The following is a 24,092-nucleotide window of genomic DNA, read 5'->3' as shown; positions in this document are numbered from 1 at the left end:
CATTGTGCTGAGAATCATAGTTTGCTTGCAGGAGTGATATACAGTATTTGCACTAATCCAAGACAATCACTGTGGGCCGAGGGGAGGGGGAAGAGTGACATCAGGAGTAGAGAGCTGGGGTGGGGTCCTCCTCACTGCCCTGTTTCACTAATACGCGGGCGAAGCCACAGGGGATGGCTAGTATATATATCTTATATCTAAATGTCTATGCCTGGAGGTGCGTGTGTCTGTCCAGCCTGGAGGTTAGAGGTGGAGTTGGGGTAAGGGCTCCACCTCCGAGGAAACAGAAAACTTGCTTTCCCACTAATAACACGAACAAGGCCAGCACATTAGCCAAACAAAACTCCCAAAGAAAGACAAAGTCGCTTAGCTGCTAACATCGGCAAAATGGATCCTACCAAGATAGAGACGCCCAGAGTATTTCCTGTCAATTACTAGATATCTCTACATTTCAATTTTTTTTTTATAACGATTTCAATAGTTTCTAGGACCCTGGGCTTTTTACATCATGGGCTTACACAGATAGTATAAAATGTGATGAACAGCAATTGCCATTACCTGGCTGGGACACCAGCTGAATGGAAGGACTTGGGGAGAGAGCATCCACAAGACAGAAGACCTCAGTGATCATGAAGGAAAAGTAAAGGTGTAAGAGGTCAGTTAGATAAAAGGTGCCTAAACTATTTAGGGACTTAAAACATCAGTAAAAGTTTAAACTCAATCCTGTCATGAATGGGAAACAAGTGATGAGAAGCTAAGACTGGTGTGATGTGATTCTGTTTTCTTGTGCCTGTTAGAAGCCTAACTGCAGTGTTCTGGACAAGCAAGGGATGACTGAATAACTCCAATGTATAATTAATTACAATAGTCAAGCTGAGAAGAGACAAAACACATGAATTGGTGGTTCATGTACAGAAAGAAAGAGCCTGACCTTAGCCAATACTTTGAGCTGATAGAAATCGGCTTTAACAGTGGAGTTGATTTGTTTGTCAAATTTGAGGGTAAATCGCCCAAGATTTTTTGCAAAGGATTTACAGTAGGTTGTCAAGGGGCCAAGATAAATTTTCGTAGCACAAGTATGATCGGAAGGTCCAAAATACTGCTTCTTTAATATGCATGCAGTTACACCCATTCATTGTTTTTCAGGCTGGAGTTCATTTTAGATTTCAGTTGTGTCATTTGTCAGATTTCTAACAGTCTGGATTATCAGTTTGGTGCTTTGAATTTTGAGGTGCATAGTCTGCACACACTTATGGATCGGATTTTGGCAGCAGTAGGATGACCACACTATGTGAGTGTAAAACTGATAGGGGCTGCCTGACGTCACAGGAGGTTGAACTCAGGATTTAGGTCCCAACTGTCTATAATGACTTTTTGTTATTGTGCCCTGTGAATTCTATATGTACCTTGGAAAGATGATGCATTTTATTCTTGACATTTTTTTGGAGGAAATGATGACAGGCACAATTCTGATTACTCTTCACTGGGGCCTCCAAAGAGACAGTCTTGATATTATTTACACCTCCGAGGTAATCTGTTAAAATGTTTACCTCAAACAAAGGAAACATGCCAAGAAGCCGGTACCTTATATCTTTGTCATTTCTGGTGTGGGACAGCAATGTTTAAATGCCTTAGGCTGTTGTTTGGTTGCCTGGCTTGCTAAAATGCACTGCTGGCCACATGCTTGACAGTTGCTGAGAATTCCTTTACTAAATTAAGATCCCAATTCATCAAAAACATCCTCTTCTCTCTCCCATACAGGATGTATTAAGTTATGTCGAGGTAAGCGACCTGCTTGTCACATTGAAATATCTGCAGCTTGCCAAAGAACTGTCTGAGGTTTGCTTCCCCACAGCTGTTCCACTGTAGCAGAGCCCCTTGAATGCTACACCACAATACGTCAGTGTGAAAGAAAAATCGCTTGTAGTCAGGGAGGGATGCAGAAGTGGTGCAGTTGAACTGTGGGAAGTGGGCCTGGCCTCAAGAGGTTCCAGTAAGGATAAACTTAACCTTATGTTGGCAGCCACCCGCTTTGCAAACTCCATTAGAGAGCACGGGGTGAGACACACTGGGCTTGCCAGCCTGAGATTGGTGCTAGGAGTGCCAGTGGCTTTATTGCTGATTACTGTGTGTGGCAGACCCACTTGTCCTGTTCTTTTCGCCTCCAAGAGGTTCGTCTGGACACGAAACTTTGTTCACTTACATATAATAGCTACTTAACACTTAATATAAAGACCTCAATTAAAAAAAGAAAAAAAAAAAGCTGAACACTAAATGTTTTGTAATTTTATCGTGGCAAACAACATATTAAAGTTTACAAATGGGCTACCAAGGCCTTTGAGAAGGAACCAGCAGGCTGGAATTAGCAACACAGTAGTATATCATATGCGTCCATGGACATGCCACATGTCGCTCACACTCTCTGAGCCAGTTGCTTGGATTTTGCATTGCTGAGAATATTTATCGCTTCACCTTGGACCTGTGTGGCCCTGCTGAGTGGACATTTTCACCAGCTTCAAATTCACTCGGGGGCTCTCAAACACAGCAATGTGAAACCTGCCTCTCGCTCCCCAAAAATAGAAACTGGCTCCATTGCATCTAAGACTTTCTCTTTACCCTGCCATGCCAGCAGATCTAGCACACTTCCTCACCTTGCGCTGCCGACTGAACAAAAAAAAAAAAAATCAGCCCTCCATCTGGATGCATTTTCTTTATTTAACTGTGTTTTAATTACATAAGAATGTTGGTTGGCATGCTAATATTCAGAAAAGGAAAACAAAATGTATCAGCATATTGAAAGCAAAAAGTAAAAAGTAACCTCCTGTTACAAAAATACAGAGTTCACTGCTTTGCTTTAATTATTCCCCACCATACTAAATGAAACTTTCCTGAAATGGATCATCTTAACCATAGACACTTAATGCCCGCCTTAAAGTGGCTCCCGTGTGCCCAGCTAATCTCCACTTCATCAGCCCTAGACAATTTCAGCTGTGCCAACTTCCATCAGTTTCCAGGATCAACCACTCTGCCAAAATCTAACTGACCCGTGGGAGTCTTTGCTTGTTGTTTCGGTCTCCACCAGATGAACCCCTCTCAATCCTGGTTGGTCTCAATTATGCCAGCTTCCATCAATTCCAAGCAGTTTCCAGTGTGCCAAATCTGATTCTCCTTTACAAATCAATGATCTTGCCAGCTTCCCCACACTAACAGTTAGTCTCATCTGTGCCAGCATCTGTCAACCCAAGTAGTCTGAAGAATGTCAAATCCAACAAGCCTCCATTGACCTTTCAATGCTCCACTTTGCTAATTCTAGTCAGCCTTGCCAGTTCCAATAAGCCCCCATTGACCTTTCAGTGCTCCACCATGCTACATCTAGTCAAACTTTCCAGTTTCTATTAATCCCAAGTAGCTTTTGCTGTGCCTAATCCAACTGACCTACCGTTTTTTGATGTTTTCATCAATCTTTACTCTGCTAATTGCTTGTTTCTGCTTTGCCAGCTTCCATCAATATCAATCAGCTGCTGCTATGCCAAATCCAACTGACCCAGAGAAGTCTCTTCTGATCTCAGTGGTCTCTACTATACTGGTTCAAATCAGCCTTTCCAGTTTCTGCTGTCAAACAGCTTCCACTCTGCCAAATTCAAAGCCCCTTACAGGTCTCCTCTGGCTCCAGTGCCCAAAATCTGTCCATTGACTTTGCCAGGGTGCGTTATGCCAGCGTTCTAGGTAGCCTCCCATTTTGTCAGTTATTAGGCCGATCCAGCTTCCCCTGTCCTAGGTTTATTAAGACTCCGTTCCAATCCGTTCTACTTAGTCGCCACTGTGCCAGCTCCCCCCGACCCCTACCAGTTTCCACTGACCACACTAGTCACCTCTGTTTAACATCTCCAGTCAACCTAAGCCAGTCTTAATCTTTTTTATGCAGAATGTTTGGTTAATCCAACTATCAGTTTTCCTAAATATATGTGAAACAAGTTGCCAAGCAATGCAGTTCCATTTGATTCCATGAACTCCACCATCTTGGGTCCTTTGGATGTCCACATGTGATGGATATTTCAGGATTTGGTTCTTCGTCACTGGCTGCTTTGATGCTACTATACCATTTGCCAAAAAAAACTTACAAGATAAAACTTGTTTTATTTGTTACAATATTAGCTCCCTTCAGGAGATGCAGCCTGGCAGCCAGCATTGCATTGCATTCGAGTCCGGCCTGAGGCTTAGTTATAAAAGATGATGATCCATCATTTTTTGAAACTTTATTTACCCAACTTTTAAAAAACCATATTCACGTATTACCTGAAGCATGTTGCTAGACTGTGACAGAAGCTCAGGTGTACAAACTGCCTGAAGCTGTAAGGCTCGTAAGATGTGTACTCTGAAGGTTTCTCAACACTGTCAGGAGACTGGGCTTTGCTTTGAATTTGTTTGACACACTAGCGTGGTATCCCCTGTGCACACAGCATTTTTCTCGACCATCAATGTTGGCCTGGCTACCATAACAGAGAAACACAGATCCAAAGTCAGGAGCAGACTGGGCAGGCCTGAGCCACATGGCCCGATTTAATATCTAAAATCAGAAGGTATACTCCTGGAGGCCCCTGTTTGGACCACAGCATATCCAAGATCATATACACATACATGTGTGCACACACATACACATACACACACACTTTTTATGAATTCTTGACTGACAGCCAGCTCCCATTTCATTTCTGTCAGCAAATCCAGCAGCCTCAGTCTTGGACACTAAAACCAAAAGAAAGTGAGTTAGAAAGCCGATGCGGGCGCCTGCCCATTCTCTGATCCAGGGTGAGTAATTGCAGCGTCCTCCCTGTGTGTGCGGCTGTAGAGCACTGCTGACTCATTCGCCGCCCAGCTTCCCAGCCTCAACGTTAGTAACTCCGTCCGGGAGGAAACTTTTAACACAGCCAGTGAGTCATCTGGGAAGAAATCATGTAGAAAGTTAATCTATTGGCATTTCCCTTTGATTGTAGTATGCCTGCCAACAGCTAGAAATATTGGCGCAATGACCGGCAGAGAGGCATCACGGAAGCCGTCTTAACAAGTTCAGCAACTAATAAAAGAAAAACAAGAAAGACGTTAAAATCTCCAGAAGACAAGCCAGTTTGGCCATACTTGCAGCATGGGGAAGATTGCAAAAGAGGGATTTAGACTTCACCTACAATCAATCTATCTATCTCCCTCTATTATATAGCACCTTTCCTATCTATCTATATATCCATCTCCCTCTACTATATAGCACCTTTCCTATCTATTTATCTATCAATCATGTAGTGCCTTTCATATCTATCTATCACATTTCTTATCTAACTTTCTATTATATACTGCTTTTCCTATCTAGCTATCTATCTTATAGTGCCCTACATCTATCTGTCTATCTATTATATAGCACCTTTCATATTTATCTATCTATCTAGTGCATTGCCTATATATCTATTTATTACAGGGCTTTCAAACTCGGTCCAGGGGACCCCCTATGGCTGCAGGTTTTGTTCCAACCAGCTTCTGTTTTTAATTGGACTCCTGGGCTAATAAAGTGAACTGTTATTTCTCAGATTCTGTGTTTTGGGAACAATATAGAAATTAGAAAACAAGTTTTGTAAAAAACAAACATTTATTAACCAGTTATATGGAAAAATCTTTTTTTTTTTTTTTCTTTTTAACAATATTTTCATCTTGATTTTCCTTCTACTTTTCTAGGTTTTCTAATTGTTTAATGAATTCACTATTTACTGGGTTAATGGGTCTGACGCTGAAGTATTTGCAGCCTTTCATGATTCAGTGATGTTTGCAGTGTCTGCTCTGCTCGTTTTTGTCATTTTTAAGATGCAATGAAGGGAGGAAACTGCACAAGGAAAGGTGAAAATATAATAAAATCAACAAAACAGAGTTAAGCATTTCAAAAACAGAAATATTTGTAAATGTCTTATAAATGTAAAAATATATGCTGCTATGCTTTTCTGAATGCAGAATAAGAGAAGAGAAAAAAAATACCAGCTAATTAATTGAGATTAGTGTTATCACTTGTCGACACTGATTATGAATCTGACTGGAACAAAAACCTGCAGCCTCAGTGGGTCACCAGGACTGAGATAGATGTAGGGCACTATAAGATAGATTGATAGGAAAGGCACTATATAATAGATCAGGGGTTTTCAATCTATCTATCTATTATATACTGCATTTCCCATTTATCTTATCTATCGATCTTTCTATCTATCATATAGTGCCTTTCCTATCTATCTTATAGTGCCCTACATCTATCTATCACATTAAATCTATCTTCCTCATAATTGAACTGCGTCTTTTTTCTCAGATATGTAAGGAACATAAATGTCGGACTTTGCCTATAGACCACGGACCCCTCTTCAGCAGCCAGACATTTCCTCAGTGAACAGAATCCTAGAAGCCCTCTGTTTCTGAGGAACTGGAGGGGTATGGTGCTTCAGTGCTTACAATACCACTTTGACAAAAAACTTCTAATCACCTCATAACGCTATATGCACCGCTTCTTTGTATGGAAGGCAGTTTGGCCTTGCCACTCTGGATGCACTGTCTGCTGCTGCTTCTTCCTATTATGTTTCACATGTCCTTGTCTAGCCACCTGTTATTTCCTTTCATCTTTGCATTTTTGTTAATCTGTATGAAGTTTGTCTTTCCATGGTGAGGTCACTGCTGACCCCTGTGTCAAGCAAACTTCCAGATGGCATCCTTCCCATGACGTGACCACGGTCTTTGACATTGGACTGGACAGTTTCAGACTGTATTGGGTTACTGCAGTTTGACCAAGGAGGAGATGAAATTTGACTTTGGACCCCCAGAGGTTTATTTTCTCCAAAATTAGCATCATGTTAGAATTTTTGCTACTTCAATTGCTTTTTGCCCTTGTCAATTGGCATTTGTTGTTAACTGTTTATTTGTGTGCTATTCTGCATCTTTATAATCAATACTATTTATTTAGCCTGCTATCTAAAATAATAATAAATTCAGAAATTTGCTATTCAGGATTTTAGGAGTGAGTGAATGCAGGAAACAGCACTGGATAGGGGAAATGTTGAAATATAATGCAACATGACACTGTCGTCAGATCTGTCCAGTTCATATCAGACTTGAGAGAAGCAGAGCCTGTCCCAACAGCACTGGGCACTAAGTAGGAATCAACCTTGAAGGGCTGCCACACCATCACCAGACCCACTCACACCCACACAGGGCAGACTTAGAAGTGGCAATTAACCGTAATGTGCACATCTTTAAGAATGTTTAGAGAAAAAACTTGCATAGACAAGTAAAGAAGATGTGTATTCTACATAAGGCACAAGAAGTAAAACCAGGACACCAGAGCCCATGAGGCAGCAGCGCTAACTTCTGTCCCACCAATTCTTTAACTCTTTTTAATGTTCTGCAATTTCCGTGACTTTAAAGCCGCTCCTATCATTTGGTTATCTTTCACTTCCATCACATTTTTCTCTTAGGTTACCAACTAGACACGACACAAAGTCCATTATACAATTAGGTCTGCTGACTTTTTCCAACACCACCACCACTCTGCCATACTTCACATTTCCCAGTCTCTCTACTTTTGGGCTTTTCCTCCGTCAGTATTGTTACTCTCAGTGGTTCATGTTAATTCTTTCCATGTGGAAATTTCACCTCTGTAATTTCCAAATATTCTCTTGCTTTCGTCCAATTATAACCTCTGTGATGTTTCACTACATGATCTCTAATTTCATTAATGCATGCTTTTTTTAAGTTAAATCCAGTCATTTCAGCCTTGTAATGTACCAGTTTCTTTCTCACCCACCATAAGGCTGTCTTCCCAGAATTTATAACCATCTTTGATCTTTGTCGCTTTTTTCTTATTCCATACATTACCACATCCTTTGTCTTCGTCCATTAGCCTTTTTTAATCCTTAGCCACCCTCTTTCATAATTCTTGAGCTACTCTACACCTCCATAACGCAGTGTGTGTGCCACAGCTTCTTTAGAACATTAGAAAATGTTTGACGAGAGCAGGCCCTTCAGCCCAGCAAAGTTTGCCAATCCAATCAACCTAATTTCCCCCAAAGTAACATCAAGTTGAGTTTTTTTTATCTCATCTTATCTTATTATACTTTTTTGATGGTCTCTAAAGTTCTACTCTCTACCACATGGCTTGGTCATTTACTCCATGTCTATGATTATCTGTGTAAAGATAAACTTTCTAACATTGGTACGAGTGATGCCAATGGAAACGAACCAACAATACCAAGATTCGCATCTTCTGGACCCTAATCCTGCTGGTCCTCCTCTATGAATCTGTAACTTAAACCCTTCTGAAATCAGACCAGACCAAACTAGAGGTCTTCAAATGGGCTAAAAATCTCGCTTCAAGACTGCCTTTGAAATGATGATATTCAACACCAGCCGACAATCGAGGAGTAGATTCAGAAACGACATATACAATGGTTCGGCCATGTTTGTACAATGAATAACAACTGGCTACCACACTTACTCCTCTGGTGAAAGTGACCCACACAGTGGGTTCGACGAACAGCACCAAAGAAAACGTGGATGAAAACAGGTCGAAGAACACAAAGTATCGATGTATCACTTTTAATGAGGCCAGAACTGCGGCCATGGACTACTAGGCATGGAAACGCCTCATTAAAAAAATCTGCCATTCACAGCAGTGTATGGCCTTAGGAAACAGCCTAAACCAAGCACCAGCTAGGGATCAAAGTAGGAGAACATTTGCATGAAATTTACCTGTAACAGTGTCCCCGTGTTCTTGTTGGAATCATAATAAAATAAGTCTCAATCCATCCATCCATCCTCTTCCGCTTATCCGAGATCGGGTCGCAGGGGCAGCAGCTTGAGCAGAGATGCCCAGACTTCCCTCACCCTGGCCACTTCTTCTAGCCCTTCCGGGGGAATCCCAAATTGTTTCCAGGCCAGCCAGGAATCATAGTCACTCCAGCATGTCCCGGGTCTTCCCCGGGGCCTCCTCCCAGTTAGACGTGCCCAGAACACCTCACCAGGGTGAATTTCAGTCATCCCACCTCTTTGTCTCCATTTGTGTCTTCTTGAAGGTTGTGCAGTCTTTGCCAGCCTTTTCTTGGGTAGTGTTAAACGTGTTGAAATCTGCTCACGTGCTGCCATCCACCCTGTCTTTCTTTTTGTACATTTCTATTAACTCTGCTTTGGCGTACAATTTTTTGTGAGTCACGTGAATAATTTACCCATATTCTTTAATCCTCCTCGTCCAGTGTTCTTTTTATCTCTTCCCAACTTCCTCTTAATTCTTTCTTTTGTTTACCCCTTCCATAAATCCTGAACTTATATACCGTATTAGTCCAATCATTTAGTGGCTACTGGTTTGTTTCTTGGTAAGCTACATAGCTTTCATCTCCTGACACCCAAAGATGGTCTAAGTGAAAGTAAAAGTGGTAAACGCATCCAATGAAGAGATTTTACTTTTACAGTTCAGGATGCACTGTTTCAGACAAATAAATAAATGTATTGTGAAATGTGACAAGTTCAAAATATAAATAAAAACACAATGATATGTGAGCAGACATTTGTCATGAAATATGTTTTTTGTTGCTTATTTATGTTTTTGTTATATTATTTATTTCAGCAGAACCGCACCCAACATGAAATGCATCTTAAAATGAAAACTGCCTTTCCCACCCATCAAAGTTGAGAAGGTAGGCTTTAATGAGTTTTGTTTTTTGATTGGTGAATCATCAGTACAGAGCATCTTCAATCATCAAGTACTGCATCTATGATAGATGCTTCACATGCAGACTCATGAGAGGATGATGAATTCAGGGCTTTCTGTATTAATGTAACTTTCTTTGTGCAGTAACTGTGAACAACTTTTTTTTGCACTCATATCCACTATAGACGCACACACTCATAATTCTGAGCATGCGCTTTGCTTGCCATGGGAAACCTCAGGCTCATAGACATTTGCAAAGTTTCAAATGTGTATGCCCCTTCTACTGACAAATCCGTAATCAAAATACAGTGCAGAACTTGATGGTTGAAGATTAATGTGCACTCTACTGACAATTCACCAATCAAAATACAGCATTTGATGATCGAACGTGCACTCTACCGACAGTTCACCAATCAAAATACAGCATTTGACGGTCGAATGTGCACTCTACCGACAATTCACCAATCAAAATACAGCATTTGATGGTCGAACGTGCACTCTACTGACAATTCACCAATCAGAATGCAGTACTCACTAGAGCCCAGCCACTCAACTTTGATGGGTGAAAATAACAATTTCCATTCCAAGGCATATTTCATATTGTGTGTGGTGTTTCCAAAATAAATAAATTAAGTTACAGTTACATAGATAACCAACAAAAATATATTTATTGAAACATTGAATTATTTATGCTCACGTATCATTGTTTTTTAATTTATTTATTGTCATATTTGAACAATTATTTATTTTGGTTCAAAACATTCCTCTATAGCTCTGTGCCAGTAACAGTGCACAAGAAAAGGGATTACAGAATATTACAGTTACTATTTCATACATTATTTTAAAATTAAGCAATGCTCTCGCGTGGCTTGCGTGTTTACGGCCCAGCCCTGCTTTCTGTCCAAGTGCACCCCAGATACCTATATACTGAATACCTGAATCACCCCAACTTCTGCTTTCTGAACAGACATTTAAATCTTTGCTATTTCTTGACTTGTCACACTTGCTAATTACGATACAGCAGCATGGTGACATGTTACATACTGGTTAGAAGTGCAAGTTAGAATTTTACAGTGCTGTGTCTAGGCTTTTGCTGAATTTGGGATGCTATAAAATGGCGTAATGATTTTTAACTTTGGAGATGGGGCATCCAGGATAAACTAAACAATATGTGTGAGATGGCCCTTGTCATTTATGTATGAAAAGTTGCCAGCAAATATGATTAGAAAAGCAGCACAAATTTTATTGAAATATAGTAGATGTGATCTTTCAAAATCCTACGAGACATAAATAGTATAAGCAATATAAAAACAGCAGAACAATAAGAATACAGTAAAATAGTGTAGAGGGTCAGGTGGCTGGCAAAGCTTTGCCAAGCAGAGATGGCACAAAGAGGGTGCAAGTCAACACTCATGGACAACAGCAAGAATAACAGTCAATTCTGTAGCATGTTTTAATACAAATGATGTAGCACAAAGTGCTTTACAAGAAGTCAAAGGAGTAATTAAATGCAAAGAAAAACAAATTAAAATTAGATAAGAAAAATAATGTACACTTACATATGAGAGGCAGCAGAACCCACTGACGTTCTTAGAGTAAATGTGTGCAGATCGATGTGGAAGTGAAAAGGGGTGGTGAAAAAATAAATATACACTGCTCAGTTTTTTCCAGTTTTTCTTCATATTTAATCAGTTGACCTAAAGTGGTAAAAAGGTAAGCAGTAAACTTGGCCTTCTTCAGGGAACAACTAATAGTTTACAACCTACTGATGTTCTGCAGCAATTAAAGTACATGAAGGCTTGCAAGGTGAAGCAAGCAATTTGCACAGGTGTCCCAACTTCTGTTGATTACTTAAAAACCCTCAGTCTGTCTTAAATCAGAGTTGAAACAGACTGTGTTCCCTCTGCAGTACTACCTGGGCAATATTCCAGTGATAATGACAAGAAAACGGTAATTAACAAATAAAATGAGACAGAGCATTGGTACCCTTAGATGTGTAGGCCTTTTATTTATGGAAATTGGGAAAAAAAATCAGAGTGTGACTGAGTCCAGTGGTGCCAAACACAATCCAAAAGCAACTGGAAGAAACTGGTAGGAAGAGATCTGGCAGAGCCAAAGTCACAACCCAATCAGAAGACATGTTTCTGAGGATCACAGGCACCTCACAGCACAAGAGCTTCAAGCACAGCTTAATGGTGCTGGTCAAAAAAAGCAAGGTGTCAGTTTCTACTGTGAAGAGGAGGACTTTCTGCTGCAGGTTTGACAGGGCAAGTTGCAGTAAGAAAGATATTCCTTAAAGTACAAAGTATGGCCTTGAAATTCCAGCTGTGGACTACTGTAGACTGGACAAAGTAATCAACAGACGTTGGGACACCAGTGCAAATTGTTTGCTTCAACGTGCAAGGCTTCATTGACTTTAATTGCTGCAGAACATCTGTAGGTTGTAACCTATTTGTTGTTCCCTGAAGAAGGCCCATTTTATAATATTTTGATAATTCCTTTTTTTTAAGTGTATGCTAACCTAAACTTTAAATTTTAACCCCAGGCAGTTTTCTACTTACTTTTTCAGCATTTTAGGTCATTCATTGCATTTCGGCTAATTAAATTTGAAGAAAAACTGAGGTGTTCTGAAACGTATGGCCGGTAGTGTAACTGCCGTAGGTGTCCCAAGATTATCATCCAACCCGCTATATCCTAACACAAGGTCACTGAGGTCTGCTGGAGGCAATCTCAGCCAGCACAGGGTGCAAGGCAGGAACAAACCTTGGGCAGGGCGCCAGCCCACCACAGGGCACACACACACACCAGGGACAATTTTGGATCCCCAATGCACCTGACCTGCATGTCTTTGGACTGTAGGAGGAAACCCACACAGAAACAGGGAGAACATGCAAACTCCACACAGGGAGGACCCGGGATCTCCTTACTGCGAGGCAGCAGCGCCACCACCCCGCCCAGAGAATATCAGTCGTAACAAAACATTTTGAAGAACCAGGAGTCTGGCCAACCTATTCCAGGCCACTCTGAGGCTGCCTATTATCCTTTCCCATTTTACAGTAGAGAACAGAGAGTTTAGCATGTGGTTTTTAGACTTGACTTTCTTCAGACCGAGTAAAACTTAGGGGCTGAAAGAAGGCACTTTGTCGAGGTGCCCCCAGCATTTCACAGACTCAGCCGTAATGCCAGAAGAGGCTTGGCTCAGGATAGAGTTTAGAAACCATCTCTTACTGGTGTGAGTTGGGTGATGAGCTGTTAGTGCCAGAGATGTGGGGAATAAACATATATGTTTAGACTCTTAACAACATTATTTTGGAGTTGCCCTTCTTATTTCACAACTAAAAGGACTGTCATGTTTAAAATTGAAACAATATTAATTTACCAAGCAGACCTAGAAAGTCTAGTCTTGTAACCCAAGTGAGGCACATCCACATCATCTCCATTTAAAAATGACTCTTGTGCTAGACTTTTTTTTTGGTTCACCCCCTGACTCCCACCATCCCTCCAAGGAGTGTTTGTCTATGCAGGAAGGAAAGAGCTTGAGAAAATGTTTGCATCTCCTTGATTTGCTGGATTCTTACATTTTAATGTCAACCAAGCACTTATTTTTTTTATTAAACTAGGGGGCTGTGCCCCCTGCTCGCTTCGCTCACTAACCCCTGGGGGCAGGCACTGGTTGCCCGGTATTTCGCAGCTGAACCACTTGAAGGGAGTCTGGGCGCTCCTCCGTTACAAAAAGCGATTTTATTTAAAGTGATGGTATATAGAAGAGTATGCGGGGCGTCGGAGGAAGACTGTTTGCTCCTTAGTTATTATAAATAGGAAATCAGTAACTTGAGTATTTAAATAGAACTGTCTATTTTAAATTCCAATAAATAATAAAACGGTAAAAAGTAGAAGTAAAAAAGACGTAAAAAAAATATAAAAAAAAGTAAATAAAAAATTAAATTACTTTAATGCATCAAAAAAATATGAATAACTTATATTCTATAAACGTTGCTTTTTTGCATTTCTGTTCACATATTGTTTGGGATATTTTTCTCTTTCTTGTTTATTGGATGATTCTCTTTGTTCTTGAATTTTATTATTTGCAGCTCTTTTTTGTTTTTCTTTTTTTTTCAACGTTCTTAATCAGCTCTTCTCGCTCTTCTATTGCGATCTAAAATTCAACATTCTTGAATAGATCATTTGGTTTTCTGCCTTGCCATAATAACTGACTGCATTGAAGGGCGACTCAGCGATGAGAATGTCACGGGGTGGGATGAAGAGAGGATGTGCGCAGTAGGGAGTAACGATTGGGTGAGCGGTGGGGAGGGGAGTGGTCAAGGCTGAATAACGCAGACACGATGGAAAATTGGGAGATAAATAAGCTTTCAATCCTCATCCTAAATTATAATAAAATATTTCTTTCATCCTCTGAACGATGTACATGGGTACAGTCATTAGCGTCATTTCTATTCACAGTGGAAAGGGCATACGTGAACAGACATTTATGAAAAAAATAGCCAGCATTTCAGGGGTTAAAAAGTTCAAACCATATTGGATGTGGAAAAAGTTCTAAAGTTTATTACTGTTCATTATTTAGTTAGTTAGCAATCCAGTACCACTCATACTAAAATGTGTAAAATGCTGTAGAAGGATCAGCAGTCCATGCACTCCCACTTTTGGGTACCCTCTGGTGTATCCCACTCCAGGGAAAGCAAGTGAGAAGGCAAGAAGCAAACACAAAAATTGTGCTCACTTCGAGAACTTTTAAAGTATGACAGTAAGTCTCGAGATTTTTTCTTTCCCCCAACTACTCTATTAAGATAACTGAGATCTGTTTCGTATTAAAAAGAGACATTTTAAAGTCTCAGCCATCTTTTTTCAGCGACACTACACTTGTGCTGCCAAACAGTGCAGTCTACCCTTATATTTATACTGTATGTCTGTTTAAAAGTCAAGATAAAAATGAACATCAACTAAATGCATCAGATGTCCTCAGATCCACACCATCCTCGTGATCAGATTTAACATAACATTCTCAAAGCAGCGAAGCTTCAGAGCATCTTCTGGACCATAATCCTGCTGGTCCTCCTCTATGGATCTGTAAGTTGAACCCTTCTGAAATCAGACCAGACCAAACTAGAGGTCTTCAAATGCACTACAAATCTCGTTCCACGACTGCCTTTGAAATGACGATATTCAACACCAGCCAACGATCGAGGAGTAGATTCAGAAACGACATATACAATGGTTCGGCCACGTTTGTACAATGAATAACAACTGGCTACCACACTTACTCCTCTGGTGAAAGTGACCCACACAGTGGGTTTGATGAACAGCACCAAAGGAAATGTGAATGAAAACAGGTCGCAGAACACAAAGTATCGATGTATCACTTTTAATGATGCCAGAACTGCGGCCATAGACTACTAGGCATGGAAACGCCTCATGAAAAAAATCTGGCATTCACAGCAGTGTGCGGCCTTAGGAAACGGCCTAAACCAAGCACCAGCTAGGGATCAAAGTAGGAGAACATTTGCATGAAATTTACCTGTAACCGTGTCCCCGTGTTCTTGTTGGACTCATAATAAAATAAGTCTCGTGTTAGGCTCCCAGGAAAGGAATGAAAGTGCAGTACATGGAGAAGAATGTCACTCGGACACGGTGAGAACATGCAGACTCCAAACTCAGAAACCACAGAAGCCAGAGGTAGTGCAGCAACAGTGAATCTACTGCATGACACCCTGTACAACCGTACTTTTGTATTTATTGATTTATTCATTTACCTTCCTACACACCTCTTGTGGCATTGTTACAAACAAAATAAAAAGCAATTACAAATTTGAATGCACTGATAACACGTGGCAAATAAAGTTTTAATTTAGTTAACACTGAAAAGAGTATCTTCACACTCGAATCATTCACATAAAGAGTCTAAGTTCTCCAGTTTGTTGTGCTGGCTCACAGTTTATGAAGTGTGTGTTTCTTCTTCCTTGTTATAGATTATTAGATTAGATTAGAAATATTTTATTACTAGACAATTCATCTAATTAGAAAAAGAAATTCCTGAGTGAAACTACTTGCAATTAATTATTAGATGACCATTGCAAGAGCAATAAGGATTTTTAGGGGCATTATGACTGAGTTAGTGAAACACAGCTGCCCCTAAAAGCCCCTCATTTTTCTTGCTGCCTTTCAGGATCTTTTCCATTATTATTATTTTTTTTTTTATTTTGCTATTATACTACCTTATATCTCATAATAAAAAATACATTTGCACAACCTCATAAGCTATTTTCTCCCATTATTTAAAGATGCAATCCATTCATTTTGTGATCTTGCTTTTTCATTATAGGGTTTCGGACAACAGAAGCTTATCCCAGAGCGCATCAGACAAAAGGCAGAAATCCTCCAAATCCCCACCCTGGGCACACTGACCTTGGCTCATACAGTATCAACACTGACTCAATATACAGTCACCAGGTAAACCAAAAACCTTTTAGGTTGTTAGGACACGTGAGATCAAATCAGCAGATGCACAGGGAGAACAATCAGTCTGCGCACACAATGTCTGGGTTTGAATCTCCCAAAAATATTTGCATGTATATAGATAGGCTAATTCAGAAGTAAAGGTATAAAACGTTCAGTTGATATTAATTAGAAACAGCTGCAGAAGTAAATGCTTTGCTTGTATAAAACAAAAGAGAGCTCTTTGACAGTTGGAGGGAGGCCATTACTGATGCTCAAGAGGTTCACAGACAGCTAAAACAACTGTAATAAAAGCCAAGAAGCTGCCTGAGCCCACAGATCACTTATTGGTCAGCTGTGGTGTCATTTACTTTCATTTTATTCTCCTGATTTTACTGATCATTCATAAGCTTAATCTTGTCTTTTATTTCCTGCTTTCATCCTACCTGATACTTAAAAAAAAAAAAAAAAAACTTTGTACAAAAGTAATAGCATATATTCGGAAGCCTTGTACCCAAACATTTTCTTAACTTGCTTATTCCATTTTGGGGTTGTGGGCAAAATTAAATGAAAGGCAAGAACCAGACCTTAACCGGGCATAATCATAGGCACACCAACACCCAAGTAATTCAGAATTCCCAGTTATGAGGCATTATACATCTTTGGAATTTCAAAGGAAACATAGAGAGAGAGGACTCTAAGGCAAACTATACAGATTTGGGGAAGGTGGGGAGAATCCACACAGACAGTGTGACCAGACCACAGTGTGGACCGAGGGCTGTGAAGCAGCAGTGCTAAGCATTACAACACTGTGCCGTCCCTGTATGTAGGAGGACTCGGTCTTCAGGTCATTCTCACAATCAAGTTATTTGATCGACTGCTAACAATGTGCTAATGAAGACATGGCAATGTGAAGCCCTAATCTGAATTTTGTATCTTTCCATAAAAGGAAAAGGTGTGCTCCTATTATGATGTTAAATTAATCAAATAAGTAGATGGATAGATAGATAGATAGATAGATAATGGAAGGCACTATAAAAAGTAGATTAACTTTTTTTTTTCTTACATTTCACTCTGAAAGGATTTCATATGAGTCACAAGCAAAGTTCCCCTAAAGTCATAATCCTGTTTAAAGCTTTTGGAACGCTGAACTTTTTTTTTTTGGATGATTTAAGTCACTATTTCTAGTTGGCACAGATTCATGAAAACCACAATTAATAGAAGTACTTTATCACTTAAAAATAAATCTTTTTTGTTTTTAATCAGCAGTGCAGATTTAACTGTATTACAATAAAACAGAATAACCTTTTCACAGTCCAAGTGGGACCATAAAGAGTAAGGAATATACGTAACACTAGCAGAGTGAATGCTTGTTCACGCTGAAAGCTTTTCTTTCACCATTACATGCCATTTGTTTTGCTACTCATAAAGTTGCATGCGTTTATAACTTCCTTGCATCTAATATTTTCTTTTATTTATATTTTTTAAAATGTGCAGAAGCAATTTTGTGCTCTATAAAGAATATCCTTATTAGATCTTGAGACAATTAGTGCTACCTATCTGTCTGTTACTGTAGTACCATTTCAATATCTTAGAGGGCTTTCTTATACATGGCGGACTTCCAAAAAACAAAAATAGTTATGAGAGAATCCCATGCTTATAGAAGAGGGCAGGCTAAGGGATGCAGTGTATGGTCAAGGGATTCTGTACATTGTCCCCTGAGACATTTATTCTGGAGAATGTCTTTTAAGGCCTAGGTTTAAAGCCAGGCTTAAAATGGCTGCTATGTATCTGTCTATTAATTATACTGTATAGTGTCTTTCATATCTATCTATCAATCTATCAATTATATAGTGTCTTTTATATCTATCTATCTATCAATTATATAGTGTTTTTCATATCTATCTATCTATTAATTATATAGTGTCTTTCATATCTATCTATCTACTGCATCTCTCTATCTATTAATTATATAGTGCCTTACACATCTATCAATTATATAGTGTCTTTCATATCTATCTGTCTAGCAAGCTAGCTATCTATCTTATCGATTTATATAGTCTCCTTCATATCTATCTGTCTAGCAAGCTAGCTATCTAGGTAAGGAAAACACTATATAATCAATAACTATCTATCTATCTATAGTGTCTTTCATATCTATCTATCTATCTATCTATAGTGTGTCTTTCACGTCTATCTATCTATCTGTCTAGCTAGCTACCTAGTTATTGATTATATAGTGTTTTCCTTATCTATCTTTCCATCTTTCTTTATATCTACATATTTATCAATTATCTTTAAAAAATGCTTTCCTTAAGATGTGCCTAGCCCAGGTTCATCAGCAGAGTGTATTTATTATATTTTCTCTATTACTGAAATTACATCAGAGAATGAGGAGGATCTAAATCTTACCAACTATTTTTTCTTATTTATTGCCCCTGACAGAGATTTAATTAAAATGACAAGTGCTCATAGTTAAAGAAAGACATTGCCAGATGGCTCGCGTTGAACTTGTGGCTCTGGAGTAAATCCTCACTTTTTCCACAATGGAATGCAGGAGGTAAAGATTATGATGGCGGCATCAGAAACAAGAAGGGAACCAACCTAGCATGGGATGGCCATGCACACTACAGGACACGTCCACACATCTTGAGCTAGTTTTTCATTTCCAGCACATCTTTGGGATGTGGAAAGAAAACTAACACACAGATAGAGAGAAGGTTAAACTTTACACAGAGAGGGACAGGGTGCCTGGAGTCAAACTTAAGTCTCCACAGCCGTGAGTCAGCGTCGGCAAGAAATATGCCCACGTGGTCTGAAGTACCCAAACCCATGTTTAGGGGGCTCGGGCCCTGTACTAGTATGAGGCACAATTGAAATATCACACACACTGCCAAAAAAAAAAAAAAACCAGCCTAAAAGTGTATGATTTGCAAAAGAGTCCTGGCAGCAGCCCAGAAGAGTGGGACTGTTCCAGAATTGTGTCCTCCACATGATCGATTGCGAGAAATAAAATCTACATGCAACTGACGGAGAGTGAACCAGAAATTTGGAAATGTGGAACTTCTGGGGAAAAAGACTGAAGCAAACGTTTAAAAATAAGCTGTTTTATAATTAGTTTTATTTTAGGAAGAAATAGTACTTTTAAACTTCATAAGTTCATTTACGAGTTTATCTGTAGTAATACTGATTTTTTTTTCCTTCAAAATATTTTTTGTATCACATAAGACAAAGTAGTTTTGTTGAATACAAGAAGGGAAAGAAAATGAGTTTAAAAAAAAAATATATATATATATATATTTTGTAGTCTGCTTAACCCTGAGCAGCGTCATGGGGGGCTGGAGCCCATCCCAGCAAGCTTAGGGCACAAGGCAGGAATAGCCCACGGGATGGGGCGTCAGTCTGTCGCAGGGTGAATGAACACGGCACAGACACACTGTTTACAATTATCCATCCATTTTCTAACCCGCTGAATCCGAATAGGGTCACGGGGGTTTGCTGGAGCCAATCCCAGCCAACACAGGGCACAAGGCAGGAACCAATCCTGGGCAGGGTGCCAACCCACCGCAGGACACACACAAACACACCCACACACCAAGCACACACTAGGGCCAATGTAGAATCGCCAATCCACCTAACCTGCATGTCTTTGGATTGTGGGAGGAAACCGGAGCGCCCGGAGGAAACCCACGCAGACACGGGGAGAACACGCAAACTCCACGCAGGGATGACCCAGGAAGTGAACCTGGGTCTCCTAACTGCGAGGCAGCAGCGCTACCACTGCGCCACCGTGCCACCCTGTTTACAATTACAGTATATAAATCTGAATTATATTCATAAACTGAATGCGTACCTTGGTACTGTAAAACTATAATACACTTAAGTATGAACTATTATTATTTTGTAAGAGACCTGAAAAATCGTCACATGCTGTATTTGACCCTTTACGACACTGCAGACTTGTGTGCTCTCATATGGCTAAACCATCCATGGCACTTACTATTTAACAACATACGATCTAATGTTGGTTCACATTTCTCTCCAGTTATTGTCTGCTCTCTTAAAAATAAAGTTCCCAGAGAGGTTCTTCAGAAAGAATCATTTTTGGTTCCCAAAAGACCCCTCCATATGAAGGTTCCAGAAAGGGCTTTTCTTTATTTAGACCTGTAGCAGACTCCATACAGCGAATAACTACGATGGCAACACATTTGTAAAATACCAGTGGATCCTGATTTTCAAAGCACTCTGCTGCGTACAACAACACAGGCTAAGCTCAGGTTGAAGTCCTGCTAGGGAGCCTACAAATCATTCAAAATTTCAGGTTTTTATTCTACATTGTAGGACATTTTTTCAAAGCACAAAGAATCCAACTTCATATGCAAAGAACCCGTCGCAGAATAAAATGATGCTTTGTCAAGCAGTGGCTCTATGAGGAAGCACACAACCCAGTAAAGAACCATAAAGTGCCAATAAAGAACCAGCATTTTTAAGAGTGTGTGTGGCATTTTCTTGTTCTCCCTGTGCTCTGCTATTCCTTCCAAGTGGCAAAGACGTATAAGTTTACTAAACTACAGAGCAAGTTTAGGTGTATGTATGCTAATCATTCAGAGAATGACCCAAAAAGACTGACAAATATTCCTTAAAAAGAATGGCCTGAACCTGGCACATGGTGACTGCTACATATATTCAAAATTGGGACCTTTTGGATCGTTAGAGAAACTGTTGACGAGAACAAAGCCCTCCAGTCCTTTCCCCACTTAATCTTCTAAAGTAAAACGTGAAGTCGGGTTTTTAAAGCCGCCGAGGTCTGACTGGCCATCACAATACTCGGTCACTTATTCCATGTGGCCCTCCCGCTCTGTGTGATGAAAAACTTCCTCCCGTTTGTGCGAATATTACCTGTAACTAAAACAATGTGTCAGTATTGAGTGTGAGATTACATCTGGGTGTTACGAGCAGTCGGCTGACCGGTCATCCATCCATCCATTATCCAACCCGCCATATCCTAACTACAGGGTCACGGGGTCTGCTGGAGCCAATCCCAGCCAGCACAGGGCGCAAGGCAGGAAACAAATCCCTGCTGACCGGTCATTGATTTTTAAATGTATTTTCGTGTGAACACGGCACGGGGCACACACGGCCATGACTGAACCCAGTCATCGGCCTATCGGGGTCCAGTTATAAAAAACGAAGCAAACAACGGCTTTTCAAAAGTCAATATGCTGTTAAATTTAATACGATTATAATTCACAATCCAATCATTGGCCGCGGGGAGGCGAAGCCTATCCCAGCAACACTAAGAGCAAGGCAAGAACCAGTCCTGGATGGGTGCCAGTCACGCATACAACCGGGCAAAATACGGTGCCAGTATATCGAACCTGTCCGCGGTGAAATAATTTGTGCGGCAACTCCTTAAATTGGCGGGCGACTCGTCCCTGGTAGATCGATGGCTCCGTCTAAAAATGAACTGACGGGCTAGTGCACCTCTGCCTCGTGTGAAGAAGCCCATCATGGGAAGACACGTGTCAGCAGGCGGCATGGCATCGTGTTCGCCAGCCCAGTAAAGTGCTTTGTCATTCGTCGGTCTGCTACAAAAAAGCAAGCACATTCTCGGGAGCAAGGGGCGCCCCAATGAACATCCAATAAGTATAATATTGTATTAAGACAAATGCGAACGTGGAAGTGTTCAACAGATTTCTTATGTTAGTGACTCGGGAGTCAGTCGTCAGGCAGTTCCTTAGCTTGTCGTAGCTCAGGTGAGCCATGAACTGGGACTTTGAAGGCCAGTTGATGCCAATGCGGACTCGCCTCGCCCGCAAAGACCCAATCCCTGACTCCCATTCAGCATCTTGCGGGGGTCGTCTTCATCCCAAAATGTCAGAAACGATGCCAGCAGGACAGAAGGGTGATCCTCGTTTCTAGCTAAAAGAAAAACTTGACTTCCAACGCGACGTGAAATAGCAAGTTAAAACATCATTCTAAATAAAGTCCTGCTCCTGCAGCGTATCTCTTTTTTTTAGCAGCTTGCCTTTTCCTATTCGCTTCATCCATCCAGCCATCCATTTCCAACCCCGTTTATTTCTAGTTATTTGCTGAGCCCCGTAAAATGTTCGGAATAATCGAAAATTCGATGCTGCCCCCACTTTAGAAACTTAGCGTATTGTTCAAACTCCCTTCTAACCAAGCACTTAAAAACTGTGCCGTTCTCTTATCTCCATATACGTTACCTTCTTTACTGGGTCTGTCAAGCAGTACGATCCGGAAAGTGACGGCTGGTGGTGGCAGAAAGGCGTCCTTCGGCAACGGCGCCCAAAAAGAAAGCAGGGCTGAGGCGCAGCTCTGTCCACCTCAGATTGGCTGTACTAGCCTTTGTAATGGTCATCCCGGGAGAAAAGTTGCAAAACGTTTCTTTTTTTTTTTTTTAAATTCCAGAAACATTTCCACATTGTTGCAACAGCGCAGAAGGCGGAACTCCCGTCCAAATCCTTAAAAAAAATCCTACTGGGAAGTTGAGCGCGATTCACCTGGTCCGTGCCTCGAATCGCGGCTTCAGCCCTCCCCAAAACGGGGCGCTGTTCGCCTCCGCAAATAAGGGTGTGCTGCCACCTATTGGAGAAAAATAGAGCTGCGTTTTTTTTTTTAAGAAGTAACTTAATAGAGAGAGAGGTAAATACCATACCATACCATACCATTTTTATTTGTTGAGCGCTTAAAAACACAGCATTACAACTGACCGAAGCGCTGTACAGTTAAAAAGAAGCAAGACTAAAAACAAAATATTAAAACAAACATTAAGAGAGAATTAAAACAGAGATACTAAAAACAGGTCAGATGACCCAATAAAATAGAGAAATAGGAAGAAGCAAGTGGAAATGAGACAGGTTAAGAATTAAAAGCCAATGTGAAGAACTGTGTTTTTAGGCGTGATTTAAATGTGGCGACTGAGGCGGCTTGCCTAACCACTAAAGGTAGGGAGTTCCAGAGCCTGGGTGCACAGACGGGAAAAAGCCCTATTATTTAAATGTTCTTCTTAAAATATCAGTCAGGAGAAAGAATTGGCGGTCCCTACAATCGCGACCAAGAAGGCAGCTAATTAAGGTCGCCTTCCTGTTCCGGCGGTGGCGCGTTCTTCAATCGCTCTGCAGAATTCAAAATTGAACTTCGCTGTATACTGTGAATGGGCGTCCTACACTCTTAAAAATAATTGTGCCCTAATGGCATTTTACTGGGTTGTGTGGTTCCTTGTGGAACCTTTGCTTGACAAAAAACTGTTTTAAGTTTGGAAAGTGCTCTTTGCATGTGGTTCTATGAGCTTTATTTTTCCTAATATGTGGACTATGGATACTAGCAGGTCAAGAAAAGCTTAACTCAACCTGTTGTTGGGTGTAGTCGAGTTATCATCCAACCATGGTTATATATGGAATTTGTTGTGGATCTAATTAATTATTTTTTCTGGAACCGCCCTGCTGGATGCCACCCCTGTGGCATCACCCAGAAAAAACACTTTGGCACCTATATTTTTAAGAGTATTGAATTTTGGCAGTTCTGCTACCCAGACCTTTGCTTTTGCAGTTATCCGCTTTGCTTTTTGCAACTTTAAAATGGCCTCGATGTGGGTGGGTCTGCCTTAATGTCCAGTCCCGAGGTGGTGCCTAACGTGTAGCCATTTATTCCACTACAATGGAGGCGGTGTACAGGGCTGGATTAAGGTGGGTGCTATTGATGCGGCAGCATTAGGCCCATTCCTGAAATAGGCCCAGATGTAAACAGACGAGAATTTTCCAGAAGCTGAACAATTTTCCTTTGCTATTTTACCCTCAAAATAATTCACAGAATGAAATTTGGAGTCCGGCTTTCGGACGCCTAGACACAGCGTTAGCCTACTTATTATACAGTTACTATTGTTCTTTGCGCTGTGACG

General features: G+C 40.6%; 1 long non-coding RNA gene across 1 annotated transcript; it reads right to left on the bottom strand.

Annotated features, from left to right (window-relative positions):
• Positions 1 to 4,241: 4,241 nt before the first annotated feature.
• On the bottom strand, positions 4,242 to 22,701 carry LOC120517543. The gene is made up of 2 exons (XR_005631049.1): positions 22,399 to 22,701; positions 4,242 to 5,074 (listed from the first exon to the last, which is right to left on the bottom strand). It is a non-coding gene; the product is annotated as an uncharacterized LOC120517543 (long non-coding RNA).
• Positions 22,702 to 24,092: the final 1,391 nt, after the last annotated feature.

The sequence above is a fragment of the Polypterus senegalus genome, chromosome 17 (assembly GCF_016835505.1).
Source record: "Polypterus senegalus isolate Bchr_013 chromosome 17, ASM1683550v1, whole genome shotgun sequence".
In the NCBI taxonomy this organism is placed as follows: Eukaryota; Metazoa; Chordata; class Cladistia; order Polypteriformes; family Polypteridae; genus Polypterus; species Polypterus senegalus.
Note: the sequence above shows the minus strand (reverse complement) of the source record. Positions and strands in the feature narration are given on the sequence as shown.